The sequence below is a fragment of the Equus caballus genome, chromosome 20, assembly GCF_041296265.1.
Source record: "Equus caballus isolate H_3958 breed thoroughbred chromosome 20, TB-T2T, whole genome shotgun sequence".
Classification (NCBI taxonomy): Eukaryota; Metazoa; Chordata; class Mammalia; order Perissodactyla; family Equidae; genus Equus; species Equus caballus.
Window position 1 is genome coordinate 42,534,993 of NC_091703.1, and position 14,359 is coordinate 42,549,351.

The window sequence follows — 14,359 nt, forward strand, 5'->3', positions numbered from 1 at the left end:
CAAGTGTATTTTATTTATTTTCAACAAGACTCATAAGTGAGCTTATTAAAAATGCTTAAGAGTTCAAAAATGCTTGGAAAGTATGAAGGCATTTTTAACTGAAATTGATGAATTGTGTTCTATTTTTAGGAACCCCTTTTATGCCTTAAACTTTATTTCTACCCTGATCCTTCTCAAGTGCTCGAAGAGGTTTGACTACATTCAATCCCTAGGGACATGGAAGTCAGAACCCTTCCTAAATCCACAGATTCTGGGGCTTAAAGGTGAAAGAAGTTAAATAATATTGGAAGGAAGATAAACGCGTGAAATAAGTGATGAGACGGTACATTAAAAGTGAGAAGAGAGTTCTGTCATTTTCAATGTGAAGATAGAAGCAAATTCTCCAACTGTGAGGCAGTCACCTGTGATACGTGTCGCAAGACCAAGTCAGATACACACATCCTGTGTGAGTTCAGAAAGGGAGGGGTGGGGTAGCAGGAAATGACTGGAAGAGGAGGGTGCTCATGCTCATTGGGCACCAAACGTACCAGGATCTGTGTCATTTCATTTAGTCCAATTGCTCTCTCCTTGGCTGCACACAGGAACAACCTGTGGAACTTACAAAACAAGTTGCTGGTGCCTGGCCCCATCCTAGGAGATTCTGATTTGATTGTTCTTGGGCGTGGTCTTGTATCAGAATTTGTTTCAGCTCCAGGAGATACTGGTGTGTAGCGCAGGTTGAGAGCCATTGACTTCATGTTTAATAACCTTACAGGTAGACATTAGGGGAAGAGGTTTCTGATTTCTTTATCTTTACTTTCCACCCAGCTTCACCCCATGAAAGTTACGCATCATCTTGGTTGAAGCTGAATTCACTCTTGAGCCACATCTACCAATAGGCAAGGTCACTGTGAATTTTAAAAAGCCCGTCCTTCATGGGAAGTTTCTTTTCTACCTCCCTGCCCAGGCAGCTGATGGGTAAACTAAGCCACCCATTAACCACAAGCATAACTAAAGCTCAACTGGGGATTATAAATCTACCTAAATATCCATAGCGTTTATATCATTACTGACTCAAAAACTCTAAGTGATGGTAAGGAGACAGCATACATATATGTTTCACCGTTACTTCACTGAAATAACAAACGCAGAAAACAAGCAAGTATGGAATTCTAAGAGTGTTCATTATTAGCTGACAAAAATGAGTCACTGATTTAGGATTATATTTACATAGAATAATTAGAAGCATAAGGGAGAAAGTGTGAAATGTCATCAGTGGCATTTGGCTAAGCTACTTTTTTCCTCTAAATCATCCAGAGCTTTTGATCTCCATGTGGCTACTTCAGAACTATTATACTTCTATATGTACTTCCAGGTGCTTGTCCGGCTTTGTCACTTTGATCAAAATACAATTTGCATCCCCCCAGTTTTTCGGTATAGAACTTTCAGCTGTCTTTTGTAACCCATCACCACGACTGTTTCTGATGTTATGTTTCCCTCACTATTTTCTGATTTCTTGCCCGTGGAGGTTTTGAAAAGCAAATAAAAAGGCCGTTTGGTATCCAAATTAGTTTGGCTTCTTGCATGGCTCTCTTCCTGCTTAGGGCTCCTGTGTGGGCAGCCTATAAAAGGTTCCATCCCTGGCAACCTTCTGGAATCTTCTGTGGTGCAACTGTCTCTCTCCAATCAGGATCTCCCTTGCCAGTTCTTCTCCTCAGATTCTTTCCTGGTTTCTGCCCAATCCCTTGGGCAGGAGGCTTTGGACTTTCCCTTATTGTCCTGCCTGCTTTCACTGAAAATTCCTTTTGCACTAAGCTTTGCAGTCAATGTGTCAGCCCCACCCACTCTCATGCCTTTGCCCCGAGAAGCCCAGCCTGAGCCATACCGTGGGTACCACCCCTTGCCTAGGTGGGCTAATCTGGAAACGAGAATGTTTTAAACTCCACTGGTGGTGGAATGCTTTTTCAAAGTTGCAGGAAATAAGAACCATTAGCAAAAGTTTCTCAGCAAGTTGCTTCCTTCTCTGGCACTTTTGTTCCCTCTCTCTCTCACAAATCAATAGCTATTTCCTGAATCCTTAGTCCGCCACTCAATTCTGACTACAATTTTCATGGGCTTGAAAGAGGGCTTTATTAGAGTTTCTTAAATAAACATCCTAATTCCAAGATGGAAACCCCCCAAACTATTTATTTGATTCTTTTTGAAAGGGCCTGTGACTAGTTTTCCCGACAAAATGTTTCTAAAACGTTTAGATTTCAAGTAAAAAGTCACTGATAGCCTTAACTTGGACACCTAAGTGGAAAAGTTCTGCTAAGTATACTCGGCCTGCTTAATGATGGGGAAGAAGCAAGCTTTGTGTTTTCTCTGTAAACAGAGAATCTTTTCCATTTGGCTAAGTTGTTGGAATTTGTAGGCTCTTTCTAACTGACTGGAAGACATATAAAGAGCAATAGCCAAGCCCTTGTTCTCAAGAATGGAAGCCATCAATGAAAGAACCCTCCCCACCCCACACCCTACCTCCCCATTATTCCAACACCACCAACTTGCTGAACAGGAACTTTCCAGGAGTTACTGCAATGAATCTGATTTCTCATTTTTATGTTATAGACAAGTGTTGCTATGGTGATTTCTATTTTTTTCCTACTTGCAAATGCCCCATGTGATTGTGCAGGCCATGCACTGCACAACAGCACCATGTCCAAGCGGGTGCAATTCACATGATGAAATGGCATATTTATTAGGACAAATGTCTATCAGAGGGCAAGAAAGTATCTTCTAACAAAAGCAGCATATTACAACAATTTTCCAACAGATGGCAGGGGTGCCTTTTAATAATTCACAGGAAGGTGCCATACAGACTGGAGGCAGCCCTGTCCAGTTACCTTGACTTAGAGCAATATCAATGGCAGGCAGAGCTCATGAAAACGGCAGGGGGTCCACCAGACTCTTCTAAATAACCGGATGTGTTTCCCATGTTGTAAACACAGTCCCACTATTCATTTCAATAAAGAGAATATTCTCTGGTTCAGTGGTTTTCAACCTCCTTTTTTCCTTCTCACCCCAACACACATTCTCAGAGCTGTCTATGGTGAAGATTTATGGAAAAGGAAAGACGTAAATTTTAAAGTAAAGGATGTAAGGGGAGCTCTCTTTCCTGCATGTAAACAATTTCAACGGTGAATTTTCTTCAGAGTGATTAAAAACCTAAAAGATTTTCTCTGTTATAAAATATGGATAGTTGAAACATATCACTTGAGAAAGTTTTATGAACTTGCAGTACATTTTTGTGTTGGTCTTAAGCTAGACAGAATGGTCTAAAAGTGATCAATGTTTTTTCTATTTAACCACTACTGAGATATTCTGAAAACTCTAGTAGCTTAAAAAATATATCTTTTCTTTCTAGTTTTATCTAACATTATATCTGCTTACTGATAATAAAGAATATAGCCAATCATATGACATTTTAGAAACCAAGTTATTTAATTTAACCTACTAAAAACACCAGGTTCTCTAGCAAATATTTAAGGAAGAAATTATACCAGTTCTCTACAATCTCTTTCAGAGGATGGAAGCAAAAGGGATACTTCCAAATATTTGATGAGGCCAGCACTACTCTAATACCAAAACCAGACAAAGATATTACAAGAAAAGACAACTGTATCTTCTTCTCAATTTTGTTGTGAACCTAAAATGGCTATAAAAAAAATTGTCTTAAAAAAAACACTAGGTTTTAATTTTTTATAAAGAGATATATGATATACCAATAAATGAAATACTCTATCAGCAAAAGCACAAGTCCAAATTCAAAGCTGCAAAATATTCTGAATGATTGTTGGGATGAATTCTTTTGTTATCCATATTAATTTCATTCATTTCCATTGATAAAAATCCTCTCCTAAATATTATCATTATTATTTCTAATTTACCTATGTGGTCAAATTGTAGTATTATTAGACTTGAACTCTGATCCATTTGCTTTCCCAAAGAACTTAACCAACATCCTAAGGTCATTCTACCACCAAAAGTCTGCCATATCAGAGGGGCTGGCAACCTGTAGACGACTTATTCCCTGTCTGAAAAGAAGCAAAATTGAAATGAACAAGCCATTAAGTCATTTAACGTGATGTACCCTTAAGACTCAAGGATGCCTGGTGTCAATGTGGAAACGTCTGCATACTTTCAAGAGGCTTCTGGGCCAGCCCCAGTGGCCTAGTGGTCAAGTTTGGCATGCTCTGCTTTGGTGGCCTAGGTTTGGTTTCTGGGTATGAACCTACACCACTCCTCTGTCAGTGGCCATGCTGTGGTGGTGGCTCACATACAAAAAGAGGAAGATTGGCAGTGGACGTTAGCTTAGGGTGAATCTTCCTCAGCAAAAGAAAAAAAGAGAGAGAGAGACTTCTGCTTCTTACTGTGCTTATGCTTCCATGTTCTATGAAAACAAACATCACCAAAAGAACTCAAGACAGAGAACTGGAAGCTGTTGGCCAGTGCTATGGAAAAGCAAAAACAAAATGAGAATTATCCATGATAGGCAAAGACAGAACCATACTAGGTACAATTAATGTGTAGGAGAACCAACGTTTTTCTCACAGATGGTTATATTTATTTATTTATTGGTTACTGTCATTTAATTATTTCCCTAAGATTTAGCATATATATGAAGCATTCTTTCATTTCTGTTTTTTTAAGAATTATAGCCAAATATGATAAAATTTTAGATTGCTAATAACTTGAAGCTATCGCCTTCCTGTATTATATTAATCTAACCAAACTCTTCCCATCCCTAAACAATATCACTTTGCAACCACCAACATACAAATGGCTCCAAAATCTAGTGTATGTGACTTGGCTTATCATACCCTTAGCTATTGGCTACAGGCAATCACAAAATTGCATGATTTCATAAAAGTGAATTGTTTTAAACATCAAAAACTACACTTACTATCCTCCCTCTTAGACTAGTACCCTTTGCTAATTTCCAATTACATTCAGCCATATCACATTCCTTCTGGGGCTCCAGGCTCACAAATAATCCATCATTTAATGAAACGTCTTGTTTGGCCTAATTCCATACAGTAATTGTACGGCTATACACTAAAATTTATCTTCTTCAGAGCTACCAATGTTTTTTTCAAAGAAAATATTTTTCATTCCATTTTCACTAATACTTGCTTTCTCATTTAGACTTTTTAATTGTAGTGTCACAAATTATATGTGCTCAAGTTTTCCACATTTGAGGAATTTTGGGAATGGATAGATCCAGAGTCAATGGATTTGCAATATTAGAAAACCATAGCATTTCCTCTGCCAGTTAAATAGCTTTATACACACCTAGGTTTATGCTATTGCATTTTACAAGTTCTGAGTTTATTTACTTTATTTCTTTTCATTTTAACATTAGGTTTATTATCTCATGAAAAAGTTTGAAAACTTAAAAAGTGCAAAGAATTAAAAAAAAACCAGTCCCATCACAAGGATAATGACAATACGTTGATATATTTCCTAAAAGCAATTTTCTTATGCATATTTTGTAGATTTGTAGTAAAATTATAAATGTATGCATGTTATTATATCCTTTAGTATTAATGCTAATATGTTTTCTACTATTTTAGGATACAGGTGCAGGGAAGGAAATGAGGATCTACATGGATTTTTCCCCTGAATAACTAATTGCGGCTCACAGTGCAATTTGCCTATATGGGATCTGTCCTCCCTTTCTCCCTAACTCTTAAGCTCTGATTTTGTTCAGGGAATTATTTAAAAATACTAGACTTCCCCAGACTCCCTTGCAACTGGGGGCTGGCCACATGACATAATTCCAGTCAGTGAAAAGCAAGTGAAAGCCAATGGATAGGGCTTCTTGAAAAGACTGTTAGAGGGGCAGCCTCAGCCAGCACCTGCCTTTTTCCTTCCGGGAATGTGGATGTAATGCTGAAGGTAGGGAAGCCATTCTGCATGAGGACTGAAGCCACCGGCTAAGAATGGCTGAGCAGAAGGATAGAAGGAAGCCCTGATGGCATCCTGAGCTTCCTCAGCAGCCTTAGCCACCTATCTCCAGAATCCTTACTGTGTGTGTAGGGCAGTGCGGGGAAAGGGACAGACTATCTGGTTAAGCTGCTGTAAGCTGGGTTGCTGGTACATGCAACTGTTAGTTAATTCACGAACAAAAATACTCAATACCCTGCACTGAATAACTCTTCCCTCTATCTACATTAAATAATACCATGGTATAAGATCTGATTCTAGTTTATCTGTTCTCTGTTCTTCATCTAATTTTGAAGTGGTATAAGACAATTTCATTATTAGAGTTTTTGCCTAATTTGAATAGATGGTGTCACTAGTCCTCCCTCATTTCTCTATTTTTTCAAACATTTCTTTTCTCTTCTCAATTGCTTATCTTTTCAGATAAACTCTGGAATCATATCTATGTTTTTTAAAGTCTTTAAGATCTGCTTGGAATTTCACTGAACCTCTACATTACTACGGCAAGAACTGCCCTCTTCAAGGTATTCACACTTCTCACTCAGAACCGGACCAACAGCTCTCCACTTGTCTGCAGGTCTTCTATTTCTCACCAAACAATGTTCTACTATTTTCACAAAGTCCCCGAATGGTTCCTGAATAGTTTACCTTATTTTGGTATTGTAAAAGAGATCTGGGTTATTCATGGGCTTTCTTCTTAGACTGAGTTAGCTATGTATTGAACGATAATGGGTGGTCAGCCAGCCTGAATAGCATCAGTCTGATCTCTGGCTCCCAAGAACTAACTTTCAGCTTGTAAAAGGTCTTCAACTACCCTAGAACTCAATCTGAAAACACAAGGGCAATTATAATTGACTAATAGGTAGAGAGACTAACTGCTCTGGAAGTTGCAGAGCAGAGAGATTAATATGCTATTTGTGACCCTTACCAACTGGTCCAGATGATCCTCTAGCCATCTGATGGAACCTCTTCCCCTCACCCACCTAGAGTTCATCCTAAGGGCTCTTCTCAATATGTCCTCTCTCTGGGCTGGCTCAGCATTGCTCCCACCCTGGCAGCACTGCCAGCTCTTGGCTCAGTTGGAATTTTGGTCCCAGCATCTGCCAGCAAAATTAGGAAATCATTGAGGGTCACGGGAACAGAGACACTGATGTGAAGGGACTGGCATGGGCTATGACAGGAAATTACTGGTTGATGTGGGCTCCCTTCATAGACTACTGCAGCGCTAACTCATTTGTAAGCCTTTTTTGCATGTACATACATTATTAGCTGGACAGTTGAGAGCAGTTGTGTTTTGCTGAGGTCTCTCGAGTTGTTTCATGTGCACGTTACATTTTCCAACTAAATGGTAAATTAATTGAAGGTAAGAATGCAATTTAAATTCTCTATAATGCCCCCAAAATAGCTAATTGAGGTTCTTGCAATATAGTAAATGCTTGGTATATATGATGTTGACACTTTCAAAAGGTGGTCATGATGTTTTTCTCTATTAGTTGAGGTTCAACAGTTAGTTGTGTTGCCAAACCCTGTGCATTCTTCTAAAGCACAGAATAGCGACCAAGCAAGCCAAAATTATTCAAAACTCTTTTAGGTAATCCTATGGTTTGCTTCATACACTCAAAATTTAGAACAGATTGTGAAAAGCGATGTAGTACCAGAATAAATAAAATAATTCACAAAGCAATTATGAAGATTAACTGGACAATAAGTTAAGAAGAACAAATCCATACCCACACATAGTTTAAAAAGTGCATTTCACCGCTTAATTTCAGGAAAAGAAATCATATGCATTTGTTTATATACAAAGCATGAGGAAAATGGAATAGACTGAAGTGACAATGCTTCTCCCGTCATTAATTAATCTCATGTGACTAAAAACCCTATATGTCACAGATAAGATTTTAACATTCCAGATGCAAGAGTGAAAATACTACAGTTGTTTCCTCCCATCCTTCCACACATCGCGTATTAGGCAGTTGTTGCTGAAAGCTAACACCTCTGTTATGGACTGAATGCTTGTGTCCCCCCCAAAATTCGTATGTTGATGCCCTAATCACCAGAGTGTTAGTATTTGGAGGTGAGGCCTGTAAGGAGGTCATTTGATTTAGAGAAGGTCATGAAGGTGGTGCCCCAATGATGGGATTAGTGTCATTATAAGAAGAGGAAGGGAAAGAAGGACCATATCTCTACACTTTGTGAGGACACAGCAAGTAGGTCGCCATCTGCAAACCAGGAGGAGAGCTCTCAACAGGAAGCAAGTCTGCCAAAACCTGATCTTGGACTTCCTGGTCTCCAGAACTATGAGGCATCAATGTCTGTTGCTTAAGCCACCAGACTATGGTACTTCGATACGGCAATGGAGCTGACTAAGGCATTGCTGACATTGAGAATGATCTCTTTCAATTGGCCATTCAGAGGAGAGGAAGCCAGCTTCCCTCTTGTTATTATTCTAGGGGGACAGGCTTTGGGTGGAGTGTATCATTTTCAGGCTGGAAAGGCTCTCTCTACCCTCTGCCATGGTCATTGGAACATTCCATTTCTCCAGGAACATACGCCCTGGCCAATTCTTGATGGACACAGAATGTGACTGACCATCACTAGTCACTGGTCACCTGTTCAGATCATACTGTAGGACAGCATTCCGAGTTTCTCAAGAGGTTGCCTCCCAGCTGCGTCAGTAACTGTAACAGTCAAAGACAAGACTGGGGTTAGTTCTCACTTTGACACCTATCCTTATAGGCCCAGAAATCTCCTCACATGCTCAGTAGGGCCAGAAGAATAACACAAATGAGAAGTGTAATGCAATAGGTAGGAATAAGAACTGAAAGATGCATGCTTCATCTAAAGGCATTAACTTCAAAAATTTTAAACATAAAATGTATAGGCCAAACAAAGCAGGCTTGGAGAGATGCAAGGAGGGTCCAGAGCATAAGTGGAAGGACTGGCTTTCAAAAGGACAGTTTGCTCAGAGTAGAGGAAAGTAGATGAGTGGGAAGAGGGGTGGGGAGCAGGAACTTGAGGGAATTCACGTTTGACTGCGTCCATATTCTCTCTGAGGTAAGAATACAATTAGCTGCAAAGAGAATTGGGGAGGTAGTATTTGACAAAGAGACAGACATTTGATACAACTATTGTGAGGAATGGGAGAAAAAGCACTGGCACATGAAGATATTGCTTAGCAGGCTGAGGGCCCAGCTGAGGTTGGAAACCATATTGCAGCAGAGTTTTTCTCAGGCATTTTATGAACTCCCTGGTTGAAATTAGTGTCCTCTCTTATGCCCCCAGAGAACCCAAGGCATCTCATCACTTACCATGCAAGACTGAAATGATCCATTTATGAGACTGTTCTCCTGGACTAGAGCCCTTTGAGGTCTCAGAGCCTTGCGGAGTGTCTGACACACAAACAGACGGAGCTGAACTGGTCTCAAAGCTTTGGCTCACCCAAGAGGTTTCAGACGCCTGAAGAAGCCCCAAAACCACAGCCTGCTCAGAGCTTAAATGGAATGCCAGGATACAACACAGATCTCTGGGGCAAGAGCACCAGGACTTCAGCTCTGATGTTTGAGGGTCTGAGGTTGATATCCTGATCTGTCTTTTGGCAGACATGGCATCTTGGGGAAATACCACACAATCTATGTGAACCTCAGTTTAGTCACCCATACAACATGGATCATGATACCTACTTCCTTAAAGGAGATAATGTACATAAAGTCCCTAACGTAAGGATTACCACACAATAGGTGCCCATTTCCCTCTTTGGAGAGATCTTCCTGGCATCTCTGAAAAGAACTTTCCCTAGCTGGCTGAGGGAAAGGATTAAGGCAGACTGCATGCATTAGAATCACCTGGAATGCTTATTCAAACATACTTGAATTTTCTGGAAATGGAGGCCAGGAATCTGTATTTTTAACAACCGTTCCAGGTGATTCTTATACATAGTTAAATTTCAAGCCACTGGATTATGGTGTCTTCCAGTTTTGTCCCTCCTGTTTACCCCACTGCCACCTAAATTACCCTAATAACTTCCCTCAATGTTCCAGAGTCTCTCTTGACTCCTGTCTGTCTCATTCCAGCCTACACGCCACTGACTGCTTTGTCTTCCTAAAAGGCAGTTCCAATCACACCCTTGAATAAAACCCTTGCCTGCCAAATCCTTGCATTCTTACCTTTCCAGTCTTGATGTTCTCATCCACTCCCTTACTGGGTTCCAGTCACATGGGTCTATTAACTGTCACAGAACAAGCTCTATGCTTTTCAACTTCCCTAACTTTGTTTCCACATGAATGCCACATTCCACTAGCCCAACTGTTACCCCTTCCCTCCAGGGCTATTTCATGTGCCGTCTTCTTTATGAAATTTTTCCTGACTGCTTGACCTGATGGGATTTCTTTCTCCTTTAAGTCCTTGTCCTTCTCTGCGCCTCTCTTATGATGTTTTTCATATTCCGCCTTATGCTATTTTGTACTAGTTTTACCCACTGTACTATGAGTTCCAGGAAAGCAAAAACTATATTAGTGCCTGGTACAGTGTGTGGAACAGAGCTGGATCTCAATAAATGGCTGCTGAATAAGTGAAGGGTTCCATGTGACTAGACTGTAAGCCCTGAGGGCAGACACCGCGCATTAATAACTTTTGTCCCTCCTGTAGCACTTAGCAGTGTTTTATACCAAGTAGGTATTACAAATATGGCGAATTAAATGTAAAAATCTGTCAGCTTTTTTTTCCTTTGTGACAAATTATTTAAAAAACACAACACAGCCAAGATTTCAATACTGGATGCTGGAGTTTACTGACTTTTTTTTTTTAACAGTAATAACCATGACCATCTTTGGAACCTTAAATGGAATATGCATCCCTATTTAGGAACACTAAAATTACACTAAAGTAAGATGACTATTTTCCCTATGGTTAAGACCAGCAGTTATACTGTTTTCCTTCATAAGACATACTTAGATTCTAACTATATTCCCTTTATAGCATATGACATAAGAAGCTTTCAAAAATAGAAGTTCTATTTTCATTTAAATTGCTAAATACAGAATAGATTTAATACATATACATGTCTATATATAAATATACAGCCAATTACTTTTAATTAAACTTTTTATTTTGTGATAACTGTAGATTCACATGCAGCTGTAAGAAATAATGCAGAGAAATCTCAAGTACCCATTACCCAGATTTTCCCAATGATAATATCTTGTAAAACTGTATTAAAATATCACAATTAGGACATCGGCATTGATACAATCCACTGATCTTATTCAGGTACCCCAGTTTTGCTTGTACTCGTGTGTGTGTGTGTGTGTGTGTGTGTGTGTGTGTGTGTATTTAGCTCTATTCAATTTAATCAGCTGGGTAGTTTTGTGTATCCAAAGTCACAGTCAAGATACAGAAAAGTCCATCACCACAAGGATCCCTCACTGGCCTTGAATAACCATTCCCGCATCCCTCCTAAATCCTGTCGAACACTAATCTGTCGTCTATAATTTTACCATTTAAAGAACATTACACCCTCAAAAAATTAAGAATAGAACTGCCATACAATCCAGCTATTCCATTCCCAGGTGTTTATCCAAGAACATGAAAACATGAATGTGTAAAGATACATGCACCCCTATGTTCACTGCAGCCTTATTCACAATAGCCAAGACTTGGAAGCAACCTAGGTGCCCATCAAGGGATGAATGGATAAAGAAGATGTGGTGTATATACGTAATGGAATACTACTCAGCCATAAGAAATGATGAAATCTGGCCATTTGTGACAACATGAATGGACCTTGAGGGTATTATGCTAATCAAAATAAGTCAGAGGGAGAATGTGAAATACTGTATGATTCCACTCATAAACAGAAGACAAAAACAACAAATAAACACAGAGAAAGAGTTTGGATTGGTGGTTACCAGAGAGGAAGCGGGGAGGGAGGAGAGTGAAAGGGGTGATTAGGCACATGTGTATGGTGATGGATTGTAATTAGTCTGTGGGTGCTGAACATGATGCAATCTACACAGAGGTCGAAATATAATGGTGTACACCTGAAATTTATATAATGTTATAAACCAATGTTACTGCAATAAAAACAGAGGAAAAAAGAATATTACATAAATGAAATCACATAGCATATAACCTTTTGGGATCAGCTTTTTTCACTCAGCATAATTCCCTGGAGATTCATTCAAGTTATTAAATGTATCAATAGTTCATTCCTTTTTGTTATTGCCGTTTTATTAACTAAAGGTTAATAAATAGGTTACACTAGGGTTCACTCTTTGTGTTGTAAATTCTATGGGTTTTGACAATGCATAATGTCAGGTGTCCACTATTACAGTATCATATAGAATAGTTTCACTGCCCTCAAATCTTCTGTGCTATTCACCTATTCATCCTGCAACCTCTCCCCTCTATAACCACTGGGACCACTGGTCTTTTTACTGTCTCTATAGTTCTGCCTCTTCCAGAATGCCGTAAAATTGGAACCATACAGTATGCAGCCTCTTTGTACAGGCTTTTACACTTAGCAATATGCATTTAAGGTTCTTCCATGTCTTTTCTTGGCTTAATAGCTCATTCCTTTTTATCACTAAATAATATTCCACTGCATGGATGCACCACAGTTTGTTTTTCTATCTGCCTATTGAGGGACATCTTGGTTGCTTCCAGTTTTTGGCAATTATGAATAAAGCTGCTATATCCATTCATGGGCAGATTTTTGTGCTGACATAAATTTTCAACTCATTTGGTTAAATACCTAGGAGTGTCATTGCTGAATCATATGATAAGACTATGGTTAGTTTTGTAAGAAACTAAAAATTGTCTTCCAAAGTGGCTGTACCATTTTGTATTCCCACCAGCAATGAATGAGAGTTCCTGTTTCTCCACATTCTTGCCAGCGTTTGTTATTGCAGGTTTTTTGGATTTTAGCTTTTCTAAAAGATGTGTTGTGGTATCTTGTTGTTTTAATTAGCAATTCCCTAATGACGGATGATGTTGGGCATATTTTCATATGTTTATTTGCCATCTGTATATCTTCTTTGGTGAGGTATCTGTTCAGATCTTTTGCTCATTTCTTAATTGGGTTGTTTGTTTCCTTATTGTTGAGTTTTAAGAGTTCTTTGTATATTTTGGATACAAGCCCTTTATCAGATGTGTGTTTGGTAAATATTTTCTCTTAGCGTCTGGCTTGTCTTTTTATTCTCTTGACAGTGTCTTTCAGAGAGCAAAAGTTTTAAATTTAACGGAGTTCAATTTATCTATTTTTTCTTTCACAGATCATGCTTTGGGTGTTGTATCTAAAAATTCACTGCTTGGGCCAGCCAGTGATATAGTGGTTAAATTCATATGCTCCGCTTCAGCAGCCCAGGTTTGCAGGTTTGGATCCCAGGCACAGACTTAACACCACTTGTCAAGCCATGCTGTGGTGGCATCCCACATAAAATAGAGGAAGACTGGCACAGATGTTCACTCAGCAACAATCTTCATCAAGCAAAAAGAGGAAGATTGGCAAGAGATGTTAGCTCAGGGCCAATCTTCCTCTCTCTCTCTCTCACATACACACACACACACACACACACACACACACACACACACAACTCACTGCCAAATGACTATAGCAACTTTGCAAAAAGCAATTGACTTTAGTCTGGTGCCCTGACATCATATATACAAAGTCCACAGGTAGGCCACTTGCAAACGTTTTTGCAACAACAGAGAGGTGGAACTCACAAGAATGTAAAAGAAAAAGAAACAGAAAAGGCAGAGTGCATGTGAGATGAGCATCCAGCAGGTGATTTGGGGGAAGCTATGTTGCTCAGGGATAAGAAATTTGTTGCTGATGGTTGTTGTGCAACATCAAAATGATCTTGAATTTGATTTTACATGAGTAAACCAAGTGTAAAAATGTGGAGGGGATCAAATGTATATACTGCCATTGTCCCTCAAATGGATGACTACAAGGTCAACAGACATTTTGCCTATTATTTTTGGATGGTATTCAGAGTGTTTGGGACACTCCAGTTTGCAACAACAAAACCAGTCAACCAGCCAGCCAGTTTTTCAGAGTTAGAGCTTGTTCCAGTTCAAGAGTGTGTGAAACCAGATTAACAGTGCATAGCCTTAATCCAATCCAGGTATAGCAAAAGTCACATTCTGTTATAAAGATTACTTTATAATCTTAGTAAAAGGCAGACCCTCCAAAATCCCCAGACAACTAGTAGACTCAATACCAGTCAAATCTCATCCCCACACCAAAAGACTATGTAATTCTAGAGTTGTTTTGTTATAGTACTGAATATATTTGAAGTAAATAGGCTATCGTACTGGGATATGGGAATATCCTTTCTTGATGAAAATCTCCTCATTTTCATTTTAATGATTTTTTTGGTCATAAATTATAGTC

General features: G+C 39.2%; 1 protein-coding gene across 6 annotated transcripts in view; it reads right to left on the reverse strand.

The window, feature by feature from the left end:
• The window catches only part of KIF6 (kinesin family member 6), a 371,457-nt gene that overhangs the window by 265,740 nt on the left and 91,358 nt on the right, over nt 1-14,359 (reverse strand). For 2 of the 6 annotated variants that reach the window (XM_070244522.1, XM_070244520.1), the window contains exon 1: nt 528-1,612. The exons of the other annotated variants lie outside the window; for them this stretch is intronic. The gene's annotated coding sequence lies outside the window, so the exon portion shown is untranslated. Of the gene's footprint in view, nt 1-527; nt 1,613-14,359 lie in introns of those variants that run through there. 6 annotated transcript variants of the gene reach the window in all.